Here is a 23,838-nt window from a genome sequence, read left to right as displayed (position 1 = left end):
ACTCATCAAAATATGACATGCTAAAGAGTTGATGTTGGACAAGGAAGACAACGTAATGGGTTATGTTTTCTTATATCTGAGATAAAGTATGTTGTCATGGATCATCCAACATGTTGAGCTTGCCTTTTCCCCTCATGCTAGCCAAATTCTCAGCACCAAGTAGAGATACTACTTGTGCTTCCAAATACCCTTAAACCAGTTTTGCCATGAGAGTCCACCATATCTACCTATGGATTGAGTAAGATCCTTCAAGTAAGTTGTCATCGGTGCAAAGCAATAAAAATTGCTCTAAATATGTATGATTAGTGTGGAAGAAATAAGCTTTATACGATCTTGTGATGTGGAAGTAATAAAAGCGACGGACTGCATAATAAAGGTTCATATCACAAGGGGCAATATAAAGTGACGTTCTTTCGCATTAAGATTTTGTGCATCCAACCATAAAAGCGCATAGCAACCTCTGCTTCCCTCTACGAAGGGCCTATATTTTATTATTATCTTCTACCTTATGCAAGTGTCATGGTGATCTTCACCTCTCCCTTTTTCATTTTATCCTTTGGCAAGCCCAGCATGTTGGAAAGAACCTGATATATATATATATATATATAATTGGATGTAGGGGGCATGAGTTATTATTGTTGACATTACCCTCGAGGTAAAAGGTTGTGGGGCGAAACTATAAGCCCCTATCTTTCTTTGTGTCCGATTAAAACTCTGTAACCACAAGTATTGCGCGAGTGTTAGCAATTATGAAGGACTAGATGATAGTTGAGTATGTGGACTTGCTTTTTAGCTCTGACATAGACTCTTTCTGATGTTATGATAAATTGCAATTGCTTCAATGACTGAGGTTATAGTTTGTTGGTTCTCAATAAGGTTTCTGATTCATACTTTTGCATTGTGAATAGATCATCACTTGAACATAAGTAATCATATGACAATATCTATGTATGTTGCTGTTATGAGAATAATCATGATGCCCTCATGTCCGTATTTTATTTTTATCGACGCCTCTACCTCTAAACATGGGGACATATTTATTGTTATCGGCTTTCGCTTGAGGACAAGCGAGGTCTAAGCTTGGGGGAGTTGATACGTCCATTTTGCATCATGCTTTTATATCGATATTTATTGCATTATGGGCTGTTATTTCACATTATGTCACAATACTTATGGTTATTCTCTCTTATTTTACAAGGTTTACATAAGGAGGGAGAATGCCGGCAGCTAGAATTCTGGGCTGGAAAAGGAGCAAATGTTAGAGACCTATTCTGCACAACTCCAAAAGTTCTGAAACTCCACGGAATACCTTATAATAAATAATGAAAAATCCTCGCCAAAGATGAAGACCAGGGGGCCCACACCCTTTCCACGAGGGTGCGGGCCCCCCCCTAGGGCGCGCCCCTACCTCGTGGGCCCCCTGGTGGCTCTCCGATGACCATCTTCTACTATATGAAGTCTTTCGTCGAGAAAAAAACCAGAAGCAACCTTTTGGGACAAAACTCCGCCGCCACGAGGCGAAACCTTGGCGGATCCAATCTAGACCTTCGGCAGAGCTGTTCTGCTGGGGAAACTTCCCTCCCGAAGGGGGAAATCATCGACATTGTCATCACCAACGCTCCTCTCATCGGGAGAGGGCAATCTCCATCAACATCTTCATCAGCACCATCTCATCTCAAAACCCTAGTTTATCTCTTGTATCCAATTCTTGTCTCCAAGTCCGGGATTGGTGCTAGTAGGTTGCTAGTAGTGTTATTTACTCCTTGTAGTTGATGCTAGTTGGTTTAATTGGTGGAAGATCATATGTTCAGATCCTTTATGCATATTATTACCCCTCTGATTATGAACATGAATATGCTTTGTGAGTAGTTACGTTTGTTCCTGAGGACAAGGGAGAAGTCTTGCTATTAGTAGTCATGTGAATTTGGTATTCGTTCGATATTTTGATGAGATGTATGTTGTCTAGCCTCTAGTGATGTTATGTGAACGTCGACTACATAACACTTCACCATTATTTGGGCCTAGAGGAAGGCATTGGGAAGTAATAAGTAGATGATGGGTTGCTAGAGTGACAAAAGCTTAAACCCTAGTTTATGCGTTGCTCCGTAAGGGGCTGATTTGGATCCATATGTTTCATGCTATGGTTAGGTTTACCTTAATACTTTTGTTGTAGTTGCGGATGCTTGCAATAGAGGTTAATCATAAGTGGGATGCTTGTTCAAGTAAGAACAGCACCCAAGCACCGGTCCACCCACATGTCAAATTATCAAAGTACCGAACGCGAATCATATGAACGTGATGAAAACTAGCGACGATATTCTCATGTGTCCTCGGGAGCGCTTTTCCTTATATAAGAGTTTGTCCAGGCTTGTCCTTTGCTACAAAAAGGATTGGGCCACCTTGCTGCACTTTATTTACTTGTGTTACTTGTTACTCGTTACAAATTATCTTATCACAAAACTATCTGTTACCACTTATTTCAGTACTTGCAGAGAATACCTTGCTGAAAACCGCTTATCATTTCCTTCTGCTCCTTGTTGGGTTCGACACTCTTACTTATCGAAAGGACTATGATAGATCCCCTATACTTGTGGGTCATCAAAGGGGAGAGGGGGCCCCTTCGTCTTCTTCTTCCTTGACCTCCTCCCTAGATGGGAGAAGGGTTTCCCCTCTGGTCCTTAGCCTCCATGGCACGGGAGGGGCGAGAGCCCCTCCGAGATTGGATCTGTCTCTCTGTCTCTCTCTGTTTCTGCGTTATCAGATTCTGCCCTTTCACAGTTTCTTATATTCCCGGAGATCCGTAATTCCGATTGGGCTGAAATTTTAACACGATCTCTATCCAGATATTAGCTTTCTTGCGGCGAAAGAAGGGCATCAACCACCTTACGGGGTGGCCACGAGGGTCAGGGGCGCGCCTGCCCCCCTGGGGCGCGCTCCCCTGCCTCGTGGCCCCCTCGGGCATCGTCCCGCGTCGATTTTTCTTCCCAAAAATTATATATATTTCAAAAAAAATATCCGTTAGTTTTTATCCCGTTTGGACTCCGTTTGATATGGATATTCTGCGAAACAAAAAATATCCAACAAACAGGAACTGGCACTGGGCACTGGATCAATATGTTAGTCCCAAAAATAGTATAAAAAGTTGCCAAAAGTATATGAAAATTGTAGAATATTGACATGGAACAATCAAAAATTATAGATACAACAGAGACGTATCAACTGTCCGCGTGCAGTCGTCGCACTGTATGAGCGGCATTGGCAAGCCGCAAAGGCACTGCACGAGCCCCGAGCCCGACGAACGGCCAGCCGAATCCCTGCCAACAAACCATCGACGGCGGCTACATGACCAATCCATACCTACATGCAACTATGGGGATTTGTCGGGGTTGCGCGGGGTGCTCCCCGACCATTCCATCGCTTGACGCAGTCATCGGTGGCCGAAAAAGGCAAATCCGGCCGCCTGCGCCGAACGACCGCCGATCTGCAACTTTCCGGCCCGTCGACGCAGGAGGGAGTGGCGGAGGGCAAACCTCAAACGTGTGGCGGCCTTGCGGCGTGATCTCGCCGCCTACTTTCGCCGGAATCGTGGGCGGCGGCCCGGCGGCGAGGTGAGGGGGAGAGGGATGGTGGTAGTTGGGGAAAAGCACGGGCTGAAATGTTCTCCCCACCAACCACTCCCGCTATATACAGGGTGCCGACGGGCCAGGAGAGGGGGGCACCCGCGTTTTCGCAAGTTGGGACGGGAATTATATCGCGCCCTGCAAAAACTTTTACGGGTCAGGCGCGTTTGCGGGGTCCGTTCAGACAGGATTTTCCGCGTCGATCCGTATTTTGACGGTTATTTTACGGGTCGCGGCTTTTTACAGAATCTGCTAGATATGCTCTTAGCGCTCCTCGCTACACGCACGAGCTCCTTGGTGAGGGATCCAGCTCCACGCAGGGCCAATCTTGGCAAGCAAACATTCGAGAAAATTGACTGGGAGGTGCGCAGTGGCCCGGGCCATCTATGGTATTCTTTCTACAATTTAGTTTTAAAGTGTGCTACTGCTAGAGGAGCAGGAGGCAGAGCCGGTAGTTTTGAACCTTTTTTTCAAAATTGACTGGAATTCTAGAAAATATTCCAAAATTTTAAAGTAATACATAAAGTTTTAAGAAACATTCGAGAATCGTTACAATGCTCGTTAATTTAATGTATGCTCAGGACTTTTTTTCCAACTTGTTTCCCAAAATTGTAAAATAGACACATGTTCGCGAATTAAAATGATTCACAAATTGGAAATGAATCATAAGTTTTAGTAACTTCCATAAATTTTAGAAAAAACACAAGCTAAAATGAGAAAAAAATTTAAGAAAATGAAAAACAATAAACAATAAAACCCAAAACCAACATAGAAAACACATAAAATTATGTCATGGTGGGCTAGCGCAATAGCGTGGGTGTGCCTATGGAGGGGTGTGTGTTTGGTTGCTAACTAGCGACCTACTCTTAGACTAGGAAATCCGCTCCTTCGATAGCTAGAAAAATACTGGGCTCGTATTGTGACATTCCCTATTTGAGCAAAAAACAAAGGAGCCCTCTGGCTGAAAAAAATATTCAGTTTTTTATAGATTAAAAAGGTGGGTTTATTCAAAAAGTCTTCACAAATTTTTAAAAATGTTCACAAGTTTGAAAAATCTCCAAAACATTCATGAGCTTAATAAATACTCCCACCATTCTAGAATATAAGGTGTGTTGTTTCCATGCAACTCAACCATTTGAATATTTGACCAAGATTACAGAATTAAATAACAGCATCTACAGTACCTAATATATAAAAGATGAAACTACTTTTCATGATGGATCAAATGACATAAATTTCATATTGTCGATATTGATATATTTTTCTAAAAACTCGATAAACATGCACTCATTTGACTTTAAATAAAATACACCTTATATAAAGGAACAGAGGAAGTACTAATTAATTTTTAAAATTTTCTGAAGATGTTCCATAGCGCGTGCACATGTGTGGTAGTCCAGTCAGAGCCTTCATACCGATTTAGAACAGACCTTCCGAGACGAATGATGCCACGTTTGACATTCTTTTGGTGACTCCGAGTAGATCACCTCAGAGTTGCCGAGAATTGTTAAAAGTGTGAAAAGGTCAAATTTTCGATACATTATATTTACTAGCTATTTTTCCAGTGCGTTGCCACGGGGGCATAAATATTCTAGTGGTTCAATATCCATCGTGTCCAAGGTATACATTAGACCCATCATATTCTAGATTTTGTAATATTTGATAAGATTCGCGTACGAAAAGAAGGAAAGTTTTTATTTAGTTGCGCTTTTGGTAGGATTTGATTTGATTTGGATACGGGTAGGGGAAGTTAAAGAAAGTTTTGATTGAGTTGAGATTTTGGTAGAAGTTGATTTGATTTGATTTGATTGAGTTAATGCATCACGCGGTTTTGGAAAGTATCGATTTTGTTTTGATTATTTCAAGTTACATTATTTATGTTGGTTTGATTTTGTGCGTCGTCTGTTGAGATTACTAGAAAACCAAAGTGAAGGGAGAAGCGCGAGGAGATAAATAATCGGGGGAGGAGGTGAAGGTGATGTTACCAACTCCCCTTTAATAATAGTTCACCCGAAGCAAACTCCACTCCCCTCAAATTTGTTTAGAGAAAACACCACTTTCTTATGTTTAGTTCAAAGAGCTTTTTACTCCAAGGATCAAGCCAAACCTTTGGTCTTTGATCCCCTCCTTGATCTCCAATACAAAAGCCATATGTTGAGTTTGAGGCATGAGATTATCTTATGAAGCAAAACAGCACGGGATTCATCACAAAGCAATTTCAATCTTGTTACATTTGGAGGGCCTGTGTGTCTCCTAGATCGATTAGGTCTTTAGGTTGTGAAGAAAGTTAAAAGTTTGTATGGGCTTGAAGCTCGTCTACTTCGTGAAGATCTACCTTAAATGAGACTAGACCTTTGTCGTGCCATGATAGCATAGGTTGGTTTCTCCTTCGTGGATCCTTGGTTATAGTCCTTTATGAGCTCATTCTTTCATGCAACTCGCGTTTCGGATCTCCGTGATCCTAGAACCTTTGTGATTTGAAGCCTTTATCAGCGTGGAGTAGGATAGCACCAACTATCCAAAGCACGAACAAAATCTCTATCAAAACATCCCGTGTTTGCATGCTCTCTAACTATACTCTTACTCAGCGGCGGATCTACACCCCAGGCCCGTGGCGTGAGGCCCGGGGCGCTGGGCTGGGTTGGATCCACCCCTGCTCTTACTTCTACGTATGAAAGTTGTTATCTTCGGTTGCTATACTCTACTAGACTTGATAGTGTGGAGTATTGGGAAACGGATCTCTTTCATTTGCTTGTAGTCTATTCACTTGCTGTAGGCAACACGAAATGATCCTGCGGGGAGCTTCCCAGAACCGACAACGAGGACGTACACTTAGCCCATTACCGAATATTTTGTATTGGGATTTTTTTTCAAATGCACAAACTTTTTTTCACTAAAAACGTATTTTTGTAAAATTTTATCATTTTTCAACCTATAATATTAAAACTGGTTTAGAAAATTATTAGATAGAGATTTAACAAAAAAAAACATTGTATCTATTAATGAGTCGAATGGTAGGCGACCCATTAGGAGGCCCCTTCATGCGAAGCGAGTGTAGCCACCACTATGATCATCAAACAGTTAGTAGCGGTGCTAGAGTCAGAACTTAGTGGTGTCAAGGGTATATACTGCAATAAAACAAAGGGATATTGGTGCAACTAATTCATTTTTTTAGGATGTTGCTTGACATTACAAATTACAAGTAGCACCACCTCTGCAAATAGAATCTCCCTCTTATTCCCCGCCTCGCTATAACACGTGAAGAGGTCTCTATATGAGTCGGCCTAGTGGCACGACCCACTAAATCATTTAAAAAAGTTAAATGTATTTCAAGTAACACACGTTTATTCAACATTCTTTAAAAGTTGCCAAATAAAGGAATAAAATAATAGGAAAAATATTGCAATGTTTACATGACTCAATTTAAATGGTTGTATGTATAAACAAATCATTATCTCATATTTTGTAACATGGTTCAGTAACAAAAATATATTCAAGTACTAAAAAAGTCCATTTTTTATAGTCATATATTTTAGAAAATGTTGTTCATGAATGTCTGCATAGATAGCCATATACTTTGAAAAAAATTCATGTTACCCCCCCCCCCCCCCACCACCACCAAAAAAGCTCAAGTGTTTTAAAAAGTTTATCATGCAACTATATATATATATATATATATATATATATAGACACACACACCCTGGGTGATGAATAGTATCACTAGGGTTGCACTATTCGTCACCCTGGGTGAGGAATACTCTTTTAAAGAAAATCACGTATTTTCCCTAGAGAATACTCCCTCTGTAAAGAAATATAAGAGCATTTAGATCACTAAAGTAGTGATCTAAACGCTCTTATATTTCTTAACGGAGGAAGTAACTATTTTATTAAAATGTTAAGATCAACAAAAACATTATTAAGTTGAAGGAAACAAGAAAGACAAACAAATAAAGAAGATAAGAAAAAAGAAACATAATTAAAAAAACACACTGATGACATGTAGGGGTTTCACCAGGAGGGCGGTGTTTTATTTCCCGGGCTCCAGGGTGGAGCCCCGTATATTGCAAAATTCATAGCTGCCACTTGAAACTTTAAAAAAATATTCTGCAAAAACATATGTATGTTCTCTAGGTATTTATAGACTTTCATAAAATAATGAATAACATTGTAAGCTACACAAAAAAGACAAAATTTCGGCCCAATAAAAATACAAGCCCATTTTGAATCATGTATTTGTATTTTTTATATACGCCCCTATAAATATTTATATTGATGAAAATTCACACACATATACAACACATCTATATATGCATATACAAAAGATTCAGAAATGTTTAGGTATAAAAAATACTGCTTTCGAAAGAAAGAAAAAACCGATCTCCCTAGAGCCCGGCTGGCCACCAAAGTAAAAGTGCAGTATCGCTTCTTTCAGGCGCTATAGCGACTATTCAACCGAAAGTGTCTTTCTGCTTCCGAGCTTGAGCTCGATGAACAGTAAAAACGAAAAAAATCTAAAAAAATTCAAATTTATTTGGAAGAAACATTGACAAAAGTTTTAAGTGCTTGCAAAAATTTATCATGAAATCGCATACATGTAAGGCGTGGCAAAAAAAATTCAGTGCTCAAAAAATGCTTTTGAAAGTAACATTTTCAGACGATTTTTTTTTTGCCACGCCTTCTAGAAATGTGATTTCATAACAAATTTTTGCAAGCACTTAAAACTTTTGTCAATATTTATCTCAAAAAGTATGGATTTTTTTATTTTACTATTCACCTGAGCTTATTTGAGCTTGTTGAGATTTAAATGTCCCACGTATTAATTAAGGGTTAATCTCTCCTATCTCTAATTGCTATCGGAAGGGATACGAAGGAGGCGTCCCTTCGGGAACGAGGCGTCCCTTTGTGGACTATATATTGTAAGAACATCTCTAGTCGTTCGCCCCTTCAGAAGGCATAAAAATCGCTCCCTGAGAGCGAGCCGGCGATACAATCGGTGATGGGACGGTTGGACGTCCAGTCGTCGCCCCCAAGCGTAGAGATTGGCTCAGTTTTCGGCAAATAAAGGCCCTATATGGACGAGAATCGGCCCATATTCGACGTGGTTCGTCGTGGCTCGGCGTTTAATTATAAACATAATTTTTTTATCACATAGTTCATCACAGAAAATCAAATAGTTCAACAAAATAGTGCGACAACAAATAGTTCAACACAAATTATATAGTTCAACAAATAAAAACTCATATTTCATCACGCATCGAGCCTGGCGTCGCCCTTGAGCCTTCATAGATGCTCCACCAGATCCTGCTGCAGTTGATGATGCACATGTGGGTCTCGGATCTTCTGACGCATACTGAGGTAGGCAGTCCAGGTTGCCGGTAGCTGATGATCAACTTCGGCTAGAGGACCCTGCCTGTAGTATGGTTCAGTGTCAAACACTGGCTCTTCCTGCTCGCTCTCGATGATCATGTTGTGCAAGATAACACAGCAAGTCATGATCTCCCACATTTGACCTTTCGACCAAGTCTGAGCAGGATAGCGGACAACGGCAAATCGAGATTGAAGCACACCAAAAGCCCGTTCGACATCCTTCCTGCAAGCCTCCTGCACCTTGGCAAAGCGGGACTTCTTGCCTCCTCGCACAGCGTTTGAGATAGTATTCACAAATGTAGACCATCTCGGATATATGCCATCAGCTAGGTAGTACCCCTTGTTGTAGTGCCGTCCACTTACCTCGAAGTTCACCGGAGGAGAATGACCTTCAACAAGCTTGGCAAAGACAGGGGAGCACTGCAGCACGTTGATGTCATTGTGAGTTCCTGGCATACCAAAGGAGTGCCAAATCCAGAGGTCATGTATGGCCACCACCTCAAGTACCACACTGCAACCACCTTTGCCGCCTTTGTACATCCCCTGCCAAGCAAATGGGCAGTTTTTCCATTTCCAATGCATGCAGTCGACGCTTTCAAGCATCCCAGGAAATCCTCTTGCTGCATTCTGTGCTAGGATCTGAGCAGTGTCTTCCGCATTGGGTGTTCTCAAGTATTGCGATCCAAACACTGCCACCACTGCCCGACAGAACTTGTAGAAACACTCAATGCTGGTGGACTCGGCCATGCACCCATAGTCGTCGAGTGAATCACCCGGAGCTTCGTATGCAAGCATCCTCATCGCTATCGTGCACTTCTGGATCGAGGTTGAATCCAAGTTTGCCGGTGCAATTCTTCTTGCACTTGAAGTAGCTGTCGAACTTCAGGATGGAATTCATAATCCTGAGGAATAGTTTTCGGCTCATCCGATAACGGCGCCGGGCCGTGAAGTGGAGCATCGGCAAAGTAGTCAGAGTAGAGCATGCAGTAGCCTTCGAGACGATGTTGGTTCTTTACTTTCACCCGCCCCGGCGCCGAGCCACCTTGCCGCGGCTTTTCACTACTCGCCAGCAGCTGGGCGAGGGCGGCGAGCACCATGAGATGCTCTTCTTGTACGTTGGCCTCGGCTTCCTCCTCCAGCAGCGCGGCGAGCGCTTCCTCGTCATCCGAGTCCATCGCCGAGGTAGGCAAATCGTCGAACACCTTGCGCCCGGTGGGCGTGTACCCCGCCGCTAAACTGCCCCTCCGCGGTCGGAAACGGCAGCCGGAATCTCCCAGCTGCTGGTGGAGGGGCTGCCTCGGCGAATCTCTGCTATTTTTCTGGCGGGGATTGACTATCTAGCGGTGAAGGGCGGCGGACGGCGCCGAGATACAGCTAGTGGCGGCCGAGGGCGCGGGGGTGGGAGGCGAGTCGGGAAAGAGAACTTGACTTTTCGTCTGACGGTGTGGGCCAGCCATGCTTTTCCCTTGCGCCGGAGCCCCTGATCGCCCCCCAGTGCGCCAGGTTCGGCCTGCGACCGCCGAACCCAAAAATGGGCCGAACCGGCACTTTTCGGTGTCATGGGGGCGCAACTGAAAATAGCCTGGGAGGCTATTGGGACGCGGCTGGAGATGCTCTAACCACAATCATCAACGAGAACAACGATTCCTGCCATTTTACTCCGTCTCTTATCACGTTATCAGCCCGTGGCTCTCCCTGAGAGAGGAAAAGGCCATCCCGACAGCGGTCACGCACAGCCCCGGTCCTCAAGCAACGACGACGGGGACGGGCACTTCCGCCAGAGGCGAAACAGCCGCCACCACCGCGGCATCCCAGCGGGCCTCTCCGCGTGCCGTCGGCGGAGACGACTGGCCGTTGTGCATGGCCTGACTGTAGTCTGCACATGTCAGCGAGGCTGGATGCAATCGGCCACCACTCCGTTCACGACAGCATGCAGAAGGGAAATTAATCAAGAAACTGCCCGATTTGATCTTGTCTTCTTGTGATCAATTAATGATCTAACGATTGATTGCTTTTCTTCCCTTTACGTCTATGCACTCACAATGATCAAGATTGCTAATCCAAGGAAGAAATTTCCTCGACAAAGAACAAAGAAGTGAAGTCTGCACCCGACGGTTACCTTCAGGCACAGAGCTACGGTCGTCTTCGGCATCGTCAACGGCGACTTCTCGGGGAGGCGCCTCCAAGCGATGGCCTCGCTGAACGCAAGGGAACGCCCTCACACGCGACAACAACAGCGCAGCACGGCTGCATGGTCAGCCACCGGAGCGTGGCGGCAGCGACCGTGTCGCGTCGGCGAAGGCGACCAGCGCACGGCCGAGGTCTTGTGACCAGTGCGCGGCCCGGTCCACGCGCAAGGGGAGGCGGAAGCCACGACCTCCTGGCCTGGCTCTCCCGGTCGCATCCGCGGAGCATGGCGCGGTGGAGGTTCTGCCCGGCGCAGTGCGGACATGTACCGCGTGGCTACGAGGCTTCAGTAGCACAACGCGCGACAGCGAGGAATTGGCAACGTGCTGTTGCACGACCCGACGACATGGCCGGGCTGGCTGTTGGCCGCCCGTCGACGGCGATGGCGCGGCGATGGCTGTGCGGCACGGATTTCTCCGGTGATAGGCCCTACGGCTTGGAGGAACGGCGGATTGGGGGGAATCCTATCCCTTTGGCATATTTGCATTTCCATCCACATTCTTTCTATTGTTCACAGAAAAGGCCATATATTTCTATATTGGCACACATGTATAGAGCCATGCTCATCGATCATTGCAATCGTTCAAGTGCAAAGATGCATGCATGTATCTGGTCAACCGTCCGACTAATTAGCATCTGCTAATTAGGTTCCTTAACGCATGCATGATTTGATTCATGTTACTGCATGCAACTAGCAACCGTATACTCCCTCCGTTTCGAAATATAAGTCTTTTTAGACATTCAAATGAACTACAACATACGAATGTATGTAGACATATTTTAGAGTGTAGATTCACTCATTTTGTTCCGTATGTAGTCACCTATTAGAATCTCTAGAAAGACATATTTTGGAACGGAGGGAGTACATGTGTATGATGTACTTTGTACACCTTTACACTAGTGCTCGGGTTATACCATAATCCAATGAAAGTCCATGATGTTTATGGATTGGTTCATGGACTTTGCAGTTTAGCAACCAGAAGACCTACTGTTTTGAGCACTTTAACCATTTGGTTGTGGTTATTATGGTTGATTGAAGCGGTTTGCGGAATCACTTGTCAAAGAGAATAAGTTGATAGCAAGATTGCTCCTATAGAATTGTAATCTCCCAATATCTAGTTGGGGACATTGCAGTTTTACGTACTGCATATACAAATTCGACAAACTGCATATTATATGGTCTCCCCGTTGCAGTTAATATCCCATCTGCGATAATTCAATTGTGTTGGATACATACTGAGTTCACCACCGCAGTGTACATATATGGGCCCTCATAGAGAAATGGGGATCTATGTGAGGTACAATTCTTCGTCAGTCATAAAGTACCTGAAGTCCTTAGAAGGGGACTTGTTCATGGCCCGGTACACTGGTTCTATTTTGATGAGGATATTTTTCCGGCATTAGGGGAAGATAATAACCACATTGAATGCCAGGAAAATAGAATGAGATGTGAATAGACATCTAGTCCTTAGGTCCACATACGAATGAGTCTGAACTAGAGGTTCAGAAGATTAAAAATTTGCAAAGTATCACAAATAATCTGTCAGTTGCATTTACTATGTATACATGTGTCACAAAGTAAAATGTTCCCATAGTAAATGTGTCAGAGAGAGTGGATGTGACCCATAGGTCCACTCGGCCACCGATGAGGGGGAGGAATCTGGACACAAGAGGACAAGGCTTCATGGAAGCGTCCAAGGGGAATGAGGAATCCTCAAACAGTAAATGCAGGTCAACTTCATGTTGATATTCAACCAAGGGTTGAAGAACACTTAAAGGATGTTGGATACATCCAGGACCCAGCACGAGTGTGCACACAATTTTTTGTGTTGGGACATCGATCAGAAGACCTTGACTCAACTGTTGTGGGAAATTACAAAGAGTCAAAAGGTAATGATGAAATCTCCACTATGAATATGGATTTAGGAGAATCATATAATAAAGACTACATTATGTCGACATTTATTTATCCTCATGAATTGCAAAAGACCTTGGATTGGATCTAGAACCTAAGTCCATGCATAGCTGAGTGTCTAAAATGCTCTAGTTGATCCAAAGGAAGGCAGCAATAGAGGATGCGCTCGCTCTCAAGAAGAGGGGGTATTGACCTGATCAGTAATACCTACTCCTCTGAATTTGTTCCCTGAGGGAGCACATGGGTTTTTGTTCATGTGAGGAACGAAAATAATGAGGTGGTGACACATGAAGCGAGGCTTGTAGCACAGGGGTTCACGCAAAGACCCCTCATTGTTTAAGATGACACATAATCTCCTGTTATGAGTGGAATAATGTTCCGATATTTAATATCACTGGCATTGAATAATGAATTTGTATATCCAACTTGATGGATGATGTGACTTCATAGTTTTGCGAGTCACTTGATTTGAAAATCTATATGATAGTTCCTAAGGGAATGAAGATTTCGAATTTAATTGCAACATGTATTGCATAAAGCTTCAGAAGTCATTTTATGGCTTGAAGTAGTCGGGATGGATGTGGTATGACCGACCGAATGAGTTCCTTTTCTAGAAGGATTACTCAAACAATGATGATTGTTCGTGTTTGTTCATCGAAATCCAAAGGCGGATTTTGTACAGTTTCTGTGTATGTTGATGATCTAGTATCATTGGAGCTACACAAGAGATACATGATACAATCATATCATCTTAAGATGGAGTGTAAAATTTAAGATTTGCTTGAGACCAAATTTTGATTGAGTTTGGAACTTGAGCGTTTTCCTTCGGGAATATTTGTTCATCAGTCCACATTTATCCAAAAGATTGTTGAAAGTCCAACATGGATAAGTCATATCCATTAAAGAACTATGGTTTTGATATCTCTGGATTACTAGAGATAAGGACCCATTAAGGCCTAATGGCAGTGATGAAGAGATATTTGGGCTTGGGTTTCTATATTGCGGTGCAATGAGAGAACGGGTGTATCTAGCAAACTGCACCAGGCCTGGTATTTTATTAGCAGTAAATTTATTGGCTAGATACCATGCATCACTGATTAAAAGGCATTGGGTTGGAGTGAAGAATATTTTAGATATCTTCTGGACACCATAGATCTTGGTTTGTTCTATGAGGGAAAAAATCAAGATATGACCATGGTTGGATATTGTGATGTTGGGTATATATTAGATCCCCATAATCCTAGATCACAAACTGGTTTTTGTCTCCTCGGATGAAGGTGTGACCTTCTCTGGGAAGCCGAGAAGACATATTTTGGTGGCTGCAACCACTAATCATTCCGAAATCGTTGATTTGTTTGAAGTATCACATGAATGTATGTGACTTCACAGAATGATGAACTTTGTTGAAAGTTCAAGTGGGCTTGGTTGGTAGGAACCACCCACCATTATCTATGAAGATAATGTATTATTTGTATTACGCAGATGCAGACATGTTATAAAGAGCAACACTAGCGAGAATTCGATTCGGAGCCCAGGCTCAGCTGCTCCTGAAATCTCATCCGTATGTTCACGTGTGGATTCGCGCCCTGGCTTGTATTCTCGTCCGTATTCCGGTTGTATCAGATATAAACAATGTGTGGGCCTTGGGGCGCATTCATTGCCAGGGGGCGTCACCTCACAGTCGGAACAGGCTTCGGGCTCACGGCTCAGTAATTTTCCTGCGCCAGCCTGAGCCGTCCGCCTTACACAGACGATTTACACAGCCTCCATCCAGTTTTTTCAGAAAACGCATTTACTCAGACAGCAGCAAAATTTGAATCCCACGGCAAACAACCCACACATGCTCCAAGCTCATTACACCAGACGTACCACATGACATCATCAGTGTATGCACAATATAGCTCAATCTACAGCTCTCCGCTGTCTGACCACATAAAAATACAAAGATGTGCATCTTCAGAACATGTCAATATAGTTCGCTCACAACGTTCTCTCAGCGTCAGAATGATACATACATCACGCTATGACACTCACACAAAGACCAACACTGTCCCGTTGAAGCCTTCTTTGACTGAATTTTGTCCTCCCTCCTCGTCCAGTTTTTGGTTGAACACACTAAGTTGACAGCAATCCCGTTGGATCACCTCCCCCTGAAAATCCATGTATGTCTCCTCTCAGTACAGAAAAGGTACACTCCGTCACACAAAGACGATTCCACTTTACCTCCTCAATCACGCCGTCGTCTTGCGCGGTAACTGTGTTGTACTCCAAGCGGTCGCCGCCGAGTCCATCATCGAAGAGGCGGATGACTGCAAATGGCGGCAGAGTCACAAATCATGTGTCGCTCTTAATAATACAGAAAACACGCAAGATATTGTACCTGAACCTTGATTCCGCCGACTGAATCGCCTCCTTCACAGCTCTTGGCTGTGCCACTGAAGCCGGATTCAGCAAACACCCGCCCCATCGGTTGGAGAAGCTAGCTTCAATTTTTATTCTTGAATTAGACAACAATGGTGGAAGGCAAGGTAGCAGCTGGCTGTCATGCACTCTTTATACTGCCCTTGCGTGATGCCACAGCAACACTTGCATTTAATCTTTCCAGCAATTCGAATTTCCAACACATACTACAAATCAAAAATTCATAACTCATTCTTCAAGAACTCCTAGTGGCCTTGTGCAAGTGTTCCATCGGTGTCTTTCCATCCCGCAATTCTTGCATTTTCCTAGCTCGCATACTCAGACCTTCGTATGGGGCCTTTCCCCTGCTGTTTGTCGGTCTGCCGACCCCTCTATGTTTATCTAGAGTTGCAAGACCCTGAAGGGCATTCACACTGAATGAATGCCCACCACTATGGCACTGGTCAGCACCGTCGTCCCCAACAAATGCGACTTCGCCACTGCCGTCCATTCTCCCGGTCGCCAGACCTGCCATATGGTCCTCAAAACCCAAACCATCCCTCTTCTCTGCCAAAGGTGCGCCACTCACAAGCAGAGCTTCGAGACAAACAAACATGTGATAGGTATAGAGTCGAGTTCCTGCACGTGAATAACAAGTTAACTGAATTGCCCTTTCGGTACTGAACCAGGTGCTTTGGGAGTATGCCCCTTGCGTCCTTTGTCCACCGCTTGATTGCATGCTTCTTACGGATCTCCTCCAGGTGTAGTATTTCCATCACCTATGCCATAAGAAATTGTCAACATTGCTGGTTCAGAAATTCAACTTGTTAACCCAGAAGAAACAAGGTCTTTGTGAAGTTACCCTCAAGACATGGCTGCATAGCATCCTAGCGTGCTCCAACTGGCCACCCTCACAAGTAAACTCTGTGTGGTCTTCGTTTATGGTCACCTAATATTCAACCCTGCTCCATTTTTCTCTTTAGCTGCATTGTTGTGAGTTGTGATGTACTTCCTCAACCTCTCGACGTCAATTACATTATACGTCGTCCCTTCGATGAGGAGCCGACCAAACTCCTCAAACATACTCCTATTGTAGATTTTGCTTGCATGCCGCTCTATCGCCAAATTCGTTCTCCTCACTGCTCCACCCTGTCATAATATAGTTCAGTCCACGACAGTGAGTGTAACACACAAACCAAAAGGTCACACTACACTTTTATCAGGCTCCTCTGCATACTTGCGAATCGACTGCTCTAGAGTGCTCATCCGAGAAGGGCCAGGGTGCTCTGTCTGGTGGTGCACCACCTAGACGCAACCAGTAATTTTTGAAACATACTCCCTCCGTAAAGAAATATAAGAGATCAAACGCTCTTATATTTCTTTACGGAGGGAGTATATGCTGAGATTCAGAACTATTATCATACCAGTACTAACAGTCTAATGTCTGCGGATAGGCAAGGTAATTGAGTAATGGGAAATCATTAAGTTTGGCCCAAAATGATCGCCTTCACAATCGCTACTGACATTTTGGTACAGACTAACAAAGCAAACTAATGTTTCTGATAAAAAAGTGTTCACTGCATACAAACTTGCATACATAGATCAAGCAATACAGTCCAACAGCGAGGAAGATGTTGTTTCACACCTTTTTTGTCCAGCCAGGTGCTTCTGGATTGACTCTGTCAGTCGACTGCGCCGATCTCGTCGGAGATGCATCCCGGTGATGGCGCACTCCTTCACGCGCTGTACCCGCGTCACCATCCCCGACCTTTTCGGCGCAACCAGACCCAGCATTAGAGTCAGCAGGAACAGCAGGGGATCTAGGTGACCAAGCTTGTCAGCGAACTCCTCTCGCAGTGGGAATCTAAAAAACCGACGACATTCACCGGCAACAAGCCTCGTTCATCAGGTTACTTCTGCACGTGCTAGCTTGCTGAAGAAATCTCAAAACCATTTTACAGATCTGTGTGGATTAACCTGTCAATGGCGTCAAGCAGGAACTCCATACTATCATCCTCCATTTCGGCCGTCGGCGCCGAGACAGGACGAGCGCCGCCGCAAGCAGCTGCCGCAGCACTAGAGGAGAAGGGCTTCTGCCCGAAGAGGGGTGGCGGCCAGGGTTTCCAGAATGACCCAGTCCAAAGGGAGGGACACCGCCTGTCCCCACGACCGGCAGACGGCTCAGATGTGGACAATCGAACGTCCTGGTCCACGGCCCAGTATGCCAACTCGCTTCCTCCGTCCCTTTCCTTCGCCTTGGTCCCACAAAAGAGCCACTGTTGCGTACCGTATTGCTGCGAACGCCCGATTTTCTGCAGCTCGCGTCTGACATGCCAGTGGGCTTTGTTCGAATCCCGAGCTAGAAACGGACGCCACTGATTTTGGGAGCAGCTGCGCTCGGGCACCGAATCGCCACTTCCCAACACTAGAATGTGTATGGCTCTAGAAGTATTTTATTCCCATGAGTTGAAGAAAGGTGGAAGATAAATATCTTGCAAATGAAGTCATGCAATATTTTTGCTGATTTATTCACAAAGTCTATACCAAGTTCTTCATTCCAGAAATAAATTAATTGAATTGGTATGAGATGACTTTGTTATTTGCAAGGTTCAAGGGGAGTGCACTCCTGAACGATAACCTGTTCATGATCTTTAGGTCTTTTGTATTGCACTCTTTTCCTTTATGAGTTTTTCCTTAATGGTTTCTCATGAAAGGTTTTTAATGAGGCAATAGTAACACAAATACGGTGACATGTCATTTTCTCCTTATTTTCCCATTGGGTTTTTAGAAGGAGTTTTTCAGGGCATATTGCATATCTCCTCGTATTTTCCCCGCAGGGTTTTTGAAGGAGCTCTTATCAAGATGATGATGATGTTTATAAGGATAGTAGAGATCAGGGGGGGGGGGTGTTGAGATTTAAATATCCCACGTGTTAATTAAGGGTTAATCTCTCCTATCTCTAATTGCCATCCGAATGGATACGACCGATGTAGGAGGCGTCCCTTCGTGGACTATATATTGTAACCACAATCATCAATGAGAACAACGATTCCTGCCATTTTACTCTGTCTCTTAGTCTCTTATCAAAGCTCGGGTGCAGAAACTCTGCGTATAAGTAATAAGATTTACCCCGTCTCCGCGCATTACATCACCACTATTACCGGTCTAACGAGGTGATGGGGACTCACTCAGTTAACGTTCTGGGATAAAGTACCGATTTATTGCTTGTATTTGTAATTCAGTGACCACTCTTCTGTTTAAACAGAAAAAGGGCAGTCAAATAGTTGCAAAATACAGTATAAATCATTTCACACACATAGTAGTTTTGACTTATCGCTGCTGCTCAACCTTCTGCTCGGCCGCTGAGCTGTGGGCCTATTGACAACCCTGCAGCAGCAGCAGGGTCTTGATTACCAACACTGTTTCCACAATCTTGCACAGCTGAGATGCACATGCATGGCTGATGAAGATCCTCCCAAGATTCAACAGTACGCTGCATACTGTACACACGCCCGAAAAAGCCGTTACGGCCGAGCTTCTGCCAGCATGTTTCACCCTAAATAGCCCAGACATCTAGGCGTGGTGTTCTTCACTCACAAGGCAGCCAGCAGATTCTGGGACTATGCTACCGTAGCTGCTGTAGTAGGTTAGATAGATTTGCGTAGTGGTCCAACTCCATGATCGATCTGATTCTACGTACGTACTACGCTGTACGCATGCATACAACCCCGGATTAGGGGGAGAAAAAAAAATTATGACTGCACCATGCAGCGGCAGATTTAGCGATAACCCATGTATGATCGATCCAAGGCATTGAAGACGCATCAAGTAATGAACTAGTACTGGAGTAGTACTACGGTAACGATCAAGAACAAATCTGGATGCCACAATCTTCACCCAGGTAATAGGCAGCAGAGGGCTAGCTGGCTAGCTAGCTGCTAGTGCTAGCCCGGGGTTCAAAACTGCAAACTTGTCATCGCTAATGTGCATATGAAATCACTCGGACGACAGCCTTGATAGCTAAAGGTGTGCGTGGTTTTCGTCGATTTTTCTTAATTAAACGTGTCCTAAATGTTTTTTGGTCTGATTTTCCTCATTAACTGGACCAACTATCATATTCTTTGTGCAGCACGGGAGCTCCCCGCCCCCCGTCGTAGTGAAAATTTGCTACAAAAATGGATCTTCTTTTTGTTCGCGCACAAGCTAGCACAACTACAATCCAAAAGAAAGTAATGAGCCTAGCTAATTCAGTGGTCAAACCCAAGGCAGAGGCCCAGCCGCAGCGCTAGACACCCCACACTAGACCGTCTCTTTGCCTGCGTGCTGCGGCCGACGCAGCAGATGGCTTGACAGACATATGAGTCCGCGCTCCACCCTCCCACAATGGCAAACGGCAGCCTCCCTAGATTGTCCTGTCGTGTCGCCCCGACGACCCTCGGAACTAGAGCTGCTGGGCTGCTGGCCGCCGCAGCGGATAAACGTGCGTACGAGCTGGCCGGGTCCGTCGACACGCAGGCTACGTAGTACGTACATCGATACGCGCATCGATCACATGCATATCACCTTGGCAGTGGCAGGAGGATCCGATCGCTCGCTCCCAAGTTATTGCAAGCAGTCAGGTAGGTACGTAGCCCGGCTCCCAAGATAAGAAAAACATCCGTGTGTTAACGTCCATGCAGAATTCACGCGGGGTCGTGCACGTACGTACTGAGCGGATGAATGATCAACCGAATGTATGTCCGTGTGGAGCGTGCCCGTCTGCGTCTGCGTGTACGAGCGGGAAGCGCGGGGTGAAAAACCACGCTGAACGCGCCTGCGTACGCGCGCGCTGCCTACACCAAGCAGCGTAAATATGTGGCGAGATCTCGGGTGCAGATCGCATGGTCCCCTGGATCCGATGCATGGCTCTCGTCTTCCTGCCGCCGCCATGAATGCCGGCGCAGGTACGGCAGCCAAGGTCCTCCGAGGGGCCTGCAGGGCCGGCCGCCATTACCATTCTTCGAGCCATCCATGATGTCACGTCGCCACTCAATGTGGCTAGGTAGGTAGAGTACGTGCTATGCAGCACGACCGCAGCTTCATGTCGCTCCCCCAATGTCTCGTAGGACACAAGTACGTGCCATAACGAATTAACGATGCATGCACGTGCATGCATCGATGGCGTACGTACTGATGCCATCGTTTGCGTGCGCTAGTTCTTTCTGGCTATACTGAACCCTGGCCAGCGTCCAAGACTTTTGAAATCCATGACCAGCACTTGGCTTCACGGTATCCTGTGAATTGATATAGTTGTATACTTGGATCCATACTTAAGAGCCTTTTTCCTATCATTATGTTAATTGTTACTTTGTGCTCGGTGATTGCTTTATTTATAAAAAAGATCACCATAGTTTTTACATGTATAAAAAAGATCAGTTTAGCCTGATGTTTTTTATAAGGCTGCAATTTAAGTTTAATCAGTCTTGCTAAGTCTCAGTCGACCGAGACTTAGTTCAGTCTTAGGCGATGCTATATTCATGAGATTTTACATTAAGATCTATGCAAAATTTTATTTTCAGTTTTTTCTTTTTCTTTCATGCATGTTATGTCACTTGACTGAGACTTGGACAAATCTCAGTCAATGAGACCTAGCAATACCCAAGTTTAATTGACAAGGAGGGTTCTTTTCTTTCTATATCAGAATACATGCCTGGAATGCCGCAATAAGATGGCGACGAAGAGAGGCATCGGAGGAGCTCACTAACGTCGGTCGGACGGGTAATATTGCCTCCTACACCTCCCCCGGATTTGTAGGGCATCGCCGTTGAGTCACGCCTTCGTTTCTGCAATAGTTGACGACAGACCTTTGTGGAAGAAGAACAGGAGGGTGTGCATTGCGGTTGTAAGTAATTGTAACATGGGAAGGCACAGGAAGAAGGGGAAGGTGGTGGCGACACTGCTCAAGAGTCAAGACGCCGCCACTTTGAAGAAAAGTGTAAGACCTGCGGCGGTAAACTTGTGGCGACCGATGCCGTCCTATTCTTGCATAAAATCACTAGTGAGTTTGCATGCGCACTTGTAAGTTATCCTGGTCAAAAAGCCTGGACCTGCGTGCGAGCATGAAAATTAAGCCAAGTTTTAGGAGGTGTTTGTTTCAAGGGACTTTTTTATGTAGGGACTAGAAAAAGTCTCTCTTAGAGATTTTTTTACCAAACGAGAGGGACTTTTTAGGGACTAAACTAGGCATTTGAGACTAAATGAAAAAGACTTTTAAGGAGTGTCTTTTTGGGACTTTTTCAACAATGCCCCTCCATGCACCCATTGACCCGCCACCCCATGGTATTGTTTGATTATTATTTTTCTATATACTAGGGGCAACATGGTCATTTAATAACCTCTAAAAAGGGACTAGGGACTTTTTAGTCTCTGAAAACAAACAGGGAGGGACTTTTTAGGGACTAGAGACTTTTTAGTTGGGACTAGAAAAAGTTCTAGGACTAGAAAACCAAACACCACCTTAATCTCCAGCTAGGTCCACTAATCAATGCATGTGCGTGTGCATGCATGCATGCATGAGAGGAGGGCGAAGAAAAAAGATCCAAGGCATGCCCTACTACTACGTGGTTACGACGTGAGACATGTCGTTCGCTACTCGCGCCCACTTTCTTACGAGTAGTTATACAGGGTCCCGCAGGCTGCAGCTCGCGGCCATGAATGCCTTGTATTGAGCTTCTGAATTCTGATCAGCTCTGTACCCATGAGACTTCAATGGTCAAAATAATTTCCCTGTCTGTGTGTCTCGACGAGCAGCTTCATGTAAAATCCGGTGCAGGGCGCCCTGCATCGTATCATTTCGCTGTCTATCTCCCAGCAGATTACTGCGCTTCACACGTAGGGCATGTAGAGGACCCTCGCATGCAATACTCTTGATCATGCCGCCCAGTATATGCTCACATAGTGCACGCACACGGCACACGGACCACCCCACATAGATTCATACATGAATCATCGTCAACATGTGTTTGTTCTACGGGTTTGTGTAGGTCAGATTCGACCACCCTTATCCATTGGATCTTAGTTCAACGGTTCAGATTTTTCAGTTGCCACGTATAAGAGGTCAATCTTCGACGCAGAACGATGATCAAGCCCTTTTCCCTGGTCCTCTAACTGCTGGCTTCAGTTCGACTCCAGTTTCTGTAAGCATTTGTTTGTGTACACTTTAATGGCTGGCGTGGATTGAGCAATGGTGGTGGTGGTGGGTTGGGGGGGGGGGGGGGGGGGGGTTTAGGGTTATTAGGGCATCTACAATGGAGGGTGCTTATCTACACACTTAAACAAACAAAAAACAAATGCCAAAAAAATTAAAAGCACTAGGCGCCGTCGATTTCAATGCAAGGCGCTATAATTTGGAGGAGAAGGCTATTTAGCCCAGTTAAAAGAAGAACAAGTCAGCTGATCTGTAAAGGCCCGTTGATTTAGCCCGTGTGTCTAGCATTTTTTGGAGGGGTGGGAGGGAGGAGCAATGTTGTTCCTACTTCAAGATTCTACGAAAAGTTTTGCGTACCAGTTCATATGGATGACGGTTAGCTGAAATCAAGGAAGCAGTTAAAAACCGTACGCAGGAATAAGACTTTTGGAGGAAAAATAATGAGTGAACATATATATCTTTACGTTTCTACATCACCACACATAAGTAATACCATTTTGAAGACACATAAGCAAATATCCCTCCGTAACATCATATAAGATGGTGTAATAAGATATGTTCCTCTAGGGTTTCCTAGAGTCCACCCGTTCCTCTGGCGGCGACGTCGGAGTCCACCCTTAGACCCTATCGCCGATCGCCTGGGCCTCTCCTGGCAATCGATACGCGTAGGGATCAAACAAAGAAGCCTGGCGCAATGGGGGAGCCGGGCATGGGCGAGACGCAAGGAGGAAAGAAGGGAGATGGGGCTAGGTTAGGGTTTACGGATGAGAAGATGAAGGGAGATGTAGGGCAGGGGACTAGACCGTCGTCCAGCAACCCAATTCCGGACCATACTGGCGTTGATGGGAGGACGGAGGAGGGGGCGGATCACCACCAGGAAGACGATGAGGAGTGGGATAACCTGGGCCACGATTCGGCCTTGGAAGATGCGTTTGAAGGATTGAAACTGCACGGGGAGGAGGAGGAAGATTTAGATCTGTCGGGAGAAGTGGAGGAGTTGATCAAGGAGGTGCGATGGCTATGCCTTTTTAGGGTTCACACAATGAGGCCGTTCAGCCACGCTGCGGTGCTAAATTCTCTGAGGAATGCATGGTCGTGTGCGCAAGGAGTTACTTTCAATATCAAGGGGCCTAATCTCTTCCTAGCTCAGTGCCATTGTTTGG

The 23,838-nt window shown here is 45.0% G+C and overlaps 1 pseudogene; it reads right to left on the bottom strand.

The window, feature by feature from the left end:
• Nucleotides 1-8,867: 8,867 nt before the first annotated feature.
• Nucleotides 8,868-12,120, bottom strand: LOC147958421 (uncharacterized; annotated as a pseudogene).
• Between the last annotated feature and the right edge of the window lie 11,718 nt (nt 12,121-23,838).

Source organism: Triticum urartu, chromosome 7A (genome assembly GCF_056163025.1).
Source record: "Triticum urartu cultivar PI428250 chromosome 7A, HENAU_Tu73, whole genome shotgun sequence".
Lineage (NCBI taxonomy): Eukaryota > Viridiplantae > Streptophyta > Magnoliopsida > Poales > Poaceae > Triticum > Triticum urartu.
This window is presented reverse-complemented; position numbering and strand designations above follow the sequence as displayed.